Genomic DNA, 7278 nt, shown 5'->3' with positions numbered 1-7278 from the left:
CGCTGTGTAAGAGGAAGGAATGGATGTATTTACCAAAGAGCGCCAATCCCCCTTTCCGCCTTCGTTTCAAATTCTGCAGGAAAAAAGACAGCTCTGAAAATTTACGAGCCATAACGTGCTCTTCATTACTTGGTCACAGGGTAAGCAACCAGCACCCAAGCCTAAGGGTCACCTGCAGGTCTGGAAATCTTTGTAACTTTATAGGGAGGTTCATTGGCTCCAGGAGGAGTGATGAGGTGCTGAGAAGCCACTCATTCACCAGGGAACTGCTAAGCACTTTCGTGATAAATAAGGATATACATATGCACAGAGCTCTTTCGTTAGAGCATTTTCCCCAAACATGAGAATCTCAGTTAATTGTTACAGTGGCCCCGTGAATGGGGCAGGGCAGGCCTCGCAAACTTCCATTTCAGATGAGAAATTGAGCCTCACAGGCCATAGGGCCTGCCAGGGTCCTGTGGCTGGGAAATAGCAGAGGTGCTGGAAACGAATTCCAATTTCCATTTTTTTTTTTTTTTTTTATTTTAAATCACAACAGTTTCCAATGGAAGCTTTCTTTTTTTTTTTTTTAATTTTTTTTTAATTTTTTTTTTCAACGTTTATTTATTTTTGGGATAGAGAGAGACAGAGCCTGAACGGGGGAGGGGCAGAGAGAGAGGGAGACACAGAATCGGAAACAGGCTCCAGGCTCTGAGCCATCAGCCCAGAGCCCGACGCGGGGCTCGAACTCACGGACCGCGAGATCGTGACCTGGCTGAAGTCGGACGCTTAACCGACTGCGCCACCCAGGCGCCCCCAATGGAAGCTTTCAAAGCAGAGACTTGTCTAGCCCTTTTACTGTTCGCAGAAAATTCGAGGGTGTTGAGATAATCGGGAACTTTTCCTTTACCGAGTTTGTTTATAAATTTGTCCAATGAAAAGAGAAGTGTGGCTGGAGGTAAAATTAGACTCTGTTGGAACTTCTGTTCAAATACCTCTTTCCTTGTTTTTTCCTCTTCGGGATCCTGGTCACAGGACGGGAAGCCTGTTTCTCTCTTTGCTGTCGTACTCGCTCTTAGTAAAACGAGGACTCGTGGCAACATTGTGAACAGTGGAGTTCTACGATCTGACTTCTAGTTTTACAAAGACTCCCCTGGCCACTGTGCTGAGAGCAGACATTGGGTAAGGGGGAAGCAGGAGAGTCCGGCTAAAAGGCCGGTGCCGTCACTGCGGGAGAGGCGATGGTGGGGTTTTGGACAAAAGCAGCAGAGTAGGTACTAACAAGTATTGTGACCCGGATAGATTTTGACAGCAGAGCCTACAGGATTTCCTGACAATTTAGATGTGGCTTGTGAAAGAAAGAGAGGAGTCAAGGATCAATACAAGTGTTTGGCCCAAGCCACTGAAGGAAGGAGGTGCCATCAATGAAGATGGGGAAGAATGAGGTGAAGCCTCTGAAGGAAGATCAACAGGTCAGTTTCGGAAATGATGAGCTCGGGGTGCCTGTTACACGTTTGTATTTTCTTAGTTACTCCTCCCTCCCTCTCTCTCTCCCTCCCTCCCCTCCTCTCTCTCTTCCTCTCCCTCTTTCTCTTTCTTTTGCCCTGCCCTTTCCCTGTGTAACAAATTACCAGAAGTGGAGTGGATTCAAATAACACCCACTTAGAGTTCTGTAGGTCAGAAGTCAGGGTGTGCATGGCTGGATTCTCGGTTCAGGGTTTCATAAGACCACAATCAAGGTGTCGGGAAGGCTGAATTCTTGTCTGAAAGCTCTGGGGAAAAATCCACTTCTAGGCCCATTTAAGGTGTTGGCAGAACTCGGGTTTCTTGTGGTGCTAGGACTCAGGTCCCCGTTCTCCTGCTGTTCTGTCAGGTGGGAGCTGCTCTCAGCAACTAGAGGCCACCCTGAGGTCTTTGCTCTATGGCCTTCTCCTCCCTCAGCAAAGGAAAATTTCCCTCCTGTTGAATTCCTCTCATGCTTCAATTTTCTCACTTCCTTTTCTGAGACCAGCTGGAGAAAGCTCTCTGCTTGTTTTTTTTTTTTTTTTTTTAAAGCTCTCTGCTTTTATTTATTTATTTATTATTACTTTTCACATTTTCTTACTGGGCTTGACATTCGCCTCTTGCAATTTTATTGAAGTATAGTTAACATAATATTTTTAAATATTTAAGGTAAATGATTTGACATTTTGATATACTTCTGTATTGTGTAAAGCTCTCTGCTTTTATTTATTTATTTATTTATTTATTTTTAAGCTCTCTGCTTTTAAAGGGCTCATGTGATTAGGTCAGGCCCACCTGGATATCTTCCACCCCCATCTTAAAAAAAAAAAATTATTCACAATTTGCCTGAACTTTAAGTATCAAGCAACCTGAAAAGGAGCTATGTATAACAAACTGTTACTAGAAAACATAAGTAACTGTTTCAAAAAGAGTAGATGATTAGATTAAAGTATAGGTAACAGCAAATGCTTAACCATCCTATATTATTTCTGCCTTTTTCTGGAAATATTATTTTATTTAATATAATATATAATATCATATTAGTTTAAGATATTCAACATAATGATTTGATATTTGTATACACCGAAAATGATTAAGGCAGTAAATCTGGTTAGTTTTTTTTTTTTTTTTAATTTAGGATGAGGATTTTCAAGATCTACTCTCTTAGCAACTTTCAAATATGCAATACAATGTTACTGACTGTAGTCAGCATGTTGTACATTATACCACCCCTCCGGCCCCCCTCTGCCCTCCCCCCCACCGTGATTTATTTATCTTACAACTGGGAGTTTGTAACTCTTGTTCCCCTTCACCCATTTCACCCACCTCCTTACTCTCCTCCCCTCTGGCAACCACCAGGCTGCTGTCTGTTATCTATGAGTGCTTGTTTTGTTTTGTTTTGTTTTTTTAGATTCTGCATATAAGTGAAATCATATGGTATTTGTCTTTCCCTGTCTTACTAATTTCACTCAGCATAATACCCTCCATGTCCATCCATGTCATTGCAAATGACACGATTTCATTCTTTTTTATGGCCACGTAGTATTCCATTGTACATATATACCACATGCTGTTTATCCATTCACCCATCAGTGAACACTTAGGTTGTTTCCATATCTTGGTTATCGTAAATAATGATGCAATAAACGTAGTGGTACACCTGTCTTTTCAAATTTGTGTTTTGGTTTTTTTTTCAGGTAAATACCCAGAAGTGGAAATGCTGGATCATATGATCGTTCTATTTTTAATTTTTTGAGGAAACTCCGTACTGTTTTCCATAGTGGTTGCACCAATTTGCATTTCCACCAACAGTAAATGAAGGTTCTCTTTTCTCCACATTTTGGCCAATAGTTACTATTTCTAGTTGTTTTGATAATAGCCATTCTAACAGGTGTAAGGTAATAATGTCTCATTGTGGTTTTGATTTGCATTTTCTTGATTAGTGATGATTAGTAATGTTGAGCATTTTTTCGTGTGCCTGTTGCTCATCTGTACATCTTCTTTGGAAAAATGTCTATTCAAATCCTCTCCCCATATTTTAATTGAAAAAATATTTTTTTTTTTTGCTATAGAGTTGTAGGAGTTCTGTAATTTGTATGTATTTTGGATATTAATCCCCTATCAGATATATGGTTTGCAAATATCTTCTCCCATTCAGTAGGATGCCTTTTCACTTTGTAGGTGGTTTCCTTCACTGTGCAAAGCTTTTCAGGGTGATGTAGTCCCATGTTTATTTTTGCTTTTGGAGTCAGGTTCAAAAAATTATTTCCAAAAATAATGTCGATGTGTAGGTTTTTTTCCTAGGAGTTTTGTGGTTTCAGGTATCATATTCAAGTCTTTAAGTTAATTAAACTCAAGTCTTTGAGTTAATTTTTGTGTATAGTGTGAGAGAGTGATCCAGTTTCATTCTTTTGCATGTAGCTGACTAGTTTTCCCATCTTTATTAAAGAGGCTGTCTTTCCCCTCGTATATTCTTGCCTTCTTTGCTGTAAATTAATTGACCATATATATGGAGATTTATTCCTTGGCTTTCTATTCTGTTCCATCGATCTATGTGTCTGTTTTTGTGCCAATACTACACTATTTTTTTTTTTTTAAATTTTTTTTTCAACGTTTTTTATTTATTTTTGGGACAGAGAGAGACAGAGCATGAACGGGGGAGGGGCAGAGAGAGAGGGAGACACAGAATCGGAAACAGGCTCCAGGCTCTGAGCCATCAGCCCAGAGCCCGACGCGGGGCTCGAACTCACGCGAGATCACGCGAGACCTCGCGAGATCGTGACCTGGCTGAAGTCAGACGCCCAACCGACTGCGCCACCCAGGCGCCCCAATACTACACTATTTTAATTCCTGTGTTTGTAATATTAGTTTGACACCAGGGAGGGTGATCTCTTAGCTTGTCCTTCTTTCTCAAGATTTCTTTGGCTATGTGGGATATTTTGTGGTTCCATATAAATGTTAGGATTATTTGTTCTATTTCTGTGAAGAATGCCTTTGGAATTTTGGTAGGGATTTCACTGAATCTGTAGATTGCTTTGTACATTTTAACAATCTTCATTCTTCCAATCCATGAGCATGGAATACCTTACCATTTATTTGTGTTGTCTTCAACTGCTTTCATCAGTGTCTTATTGTTTTCAGTATGTAGGTGTTTTCACCTCGTTGGTTAAATTTATTCTTAGGTATTTTATTCCTTTGATGTAATTGTAAAAGGGATTGCTTTTAAAATTTCTCTTAATTTTATCACCCCCACCCTGCCTTTTAAAATTTAACTGTGCCATGTAACATAACATCACCACAGGAGGAAGATTCATCATGTTTACAGTCCCAGGGATTTTTCAGGGCATGTATACCAGGGGCCAGGAATCTTGAGGGACCACCTTAGAACTCTGCCTATCGCAATATCCAAGAGAAAATGTTGAATAGAAGTTTGGATATTCACATTTAGAGTTCAGGAGAGAAAATTTGGGAGTTATTGTGTTACAGAGTACTTAAAGCTGTGAGGCTGAGCTCACTACAAGTGACTCTAGATATTGAAGAGAAGAGGCTCAAAGACTGGGCTCCAGGCAATGTTCATCTTAAGAGATCTGGTAAAAGAGAAGAAACTACGAAAAGGAAACTGAGAAGCGGTGATCAGCCAGGTGGCAAGAAATCCAAGAACGTGGTATTCCGGAAGATGAGTTTTAAAAAAAGGATACCAAATACCAAAATCAATTGAATCAATTGTATCAAATGCTGCTGCTCGATCAAGTAACATGAACAAAAAGAATTGATCTTTAGATTTAGCAACATGGGGGTCTTCAGTGACTTTGATGAGAATGTTTTTTTATAGAGAGGAGAGACAGCAAGTCCGTCAAAAGTGACATAAGACAGAATGTGAGGAGACGAATTTGAAATAGTCACTCTAGACTATGCTTTGAGATTTGCCTTAAAGGGAGTTGTGAAATGATGGTAGCTTGTGCAAAGAAAAGTGGAGTCAAAGATGGGAATAAAAGTGTGGTTAAAGATGGGATAACAACAGCATGTTTGTATGTTGAAGGAAATGGTTAGTTTGCCACATTAATAATGCGGCATAGAGAGGTGAGAAATGCCGGTGTGGCCTTGAATAGGCAGAAGACTGAAAATCAAATACATAAATGGATGGGTCAGCTTTAGATAAGAGCATAGAATGTCCTTCTATAGTAATTAAAAATGATGATTAATCTCATTTTCTGTCCTTTTGCACAAATAAAAAAATCAAATGTATTTACAATTACCATGTGTTTAGCACTTTACAATTTATGAAATATTTTCACACCCATACTTTGTCTCAATACACATTTGAAATATCTTATTTGATTCTCACAGGGATTCTGGGAGGTAGAACTTTTGCCCTCATTTTCCAGTAAGGACAGGTATCGAGGAAGATTAAATAAATGTCACATTGCTCATGGGTAGTATTATTAGAATTTGGAGCGTCAGCCTAAACTTCATGTGTAGCAATGTTTTCCAAATTGTTGAGTTGAAATCCTGAGTCTACACGCAGTCACTGTATTCGGATGTTGTTAGATGTGTCTTACTATCATTTTGTACGTTGCCTTTATCTTTCAAGCAAATTCAGTGAATTCTTTTAACATTCGTCTGTATAAGATCTGCTTATATCTTTGAAAATGAAAAGAAACTGATTGATGTAATTGGAATTTAGCTGTTCAGATAGTGAAAGAATATAGTTTTTAGTTCTGACTCAATCCTTAGCCATTATTGGTTCCACTCTCTTACTATCTACTAGGATCAGGGAATACAGGTAGCCTCAAAAATGCAGACACTCTTTCCCATGCCACATGCTTGATAACAGACTGACTGGAAAACAGTTAACATGCATGGTGATGTAAATTAAAAGGTTTTCTCCAGGAAAATGAGGGTAGAGGGACCTTAAGATGACCATTTCAGGGGCGCCTGGGTGGCGCAGTCGGTTAAGCGTCCGACTTCAGCCAGGTCACGATCTCGCGGTCCGTGAGTTCGAGCCCCGCGTCGGGCTCTGGGCTGATGGCTCGGAGCCTGGAGCCTGTTTCTGATTCTGTGTCTCCCTCTCTCTCTGCCCCTCCCCCGTTCATGCTCTGTCTCTCTCTGTCCCAAAAATAAAAATAAACGTTGGAAAAAAAAAATTATAAAAAAAAAAAAATGACCATTTCATTAAGAAAGGTCTCCTCACAAATACCTTTCCTATGCCCCACGTGTTCTTTTATAATGTCAAATGAAGGCAGACCCATTGGATTTCTATTTAATATAGTTTATTTCACTTTTCTAGCTTCAACATATTCACTGGAAAGAGGAAGAAGGAAATTGGAAACAGGTATTCTTTACTATTTTTTGAATGAGGGCATTATTTTACTAACTTATTCTTGCAGTTCAGTAAGACACCAATTTTTCAGCTGTTTTAATTTTTCAGGTTTTTTTGTTTAAAATTTTTTTTAATGTTTATTAATTTTTGAGAGAGAGAGAGAGAGAGAGAGAGAGAGACAACAGGGGAGGAGCAGAGAGATAGGGAGACAGAATCAGAAGCAGGCTCCAGGCTCTGAGATGTCTGCACAGAGCACGATGCGGGGCTCGAACTCACAAGCCGTGAGATCTTGACCTGAGCTGAAGCTGGACGCTTAACCGCCTGAGCCACCCAGGTGCCCCGAATTTTTCAGTTTTTTAAGAAATATGGTGCACTTCAAACCTCTTTCTTTTGAGTTTTTTTTTTTTTTTTTGAACCAGTGGAGAGTCATATACCTCGGTTGCAGCGGTATCTCTGCTCAGAATTTGACTCACTCC

The 7278-nt window shown here is 39.7% G+C and overlaps 1 long non-coding RNA gene across 2 annotated transcripts; it reads left to right on the top strand.

The window, feature by feature from the left end:
- The first annotated feature begins 805 nt into the window (after positions 1–805).
- LOC147581648 (uncharacterized) lies at positions 806–6815 on the top strand. Of its 2 annotated transcripts, none has more exons than XR_015250118.1 (3): positions 806–1161; positions 1282–1451; positions 3180–3943. It is a non-coding gene; the product is annotated as an uncharacterized LOC147581648 (long non-coding RNA). The 2 variants fall into 2 exon arrangements; XR_015250117.1 differs by lacking the exon at positions 3180–3943 and adding an exon at positions 6770–6815 and having other exon boundaries at positions 809–1161.
- Positions 6816–7278: the final 463 nt, after the last annotated feature.

The sequence above is a fragment of the Puma concolor genome, chromosome B1 (genome assembly GCF_028749965.1).
Source record: "Puma concolor isolate L17-30 chromosome B1, mPumCon1.1.hap2, whole genome shotgun sequence".
NCBI classification, from domain to species: Eukaryota; Metazoa; Chordata; class Mammalia; order Carnivora; family Felidae; genus Puma; species Puma concolor.
Note: the sequence above shows the minus strand (reverse complement) of the source record. Positions and strands in the feature narration are given on the sequence as shown.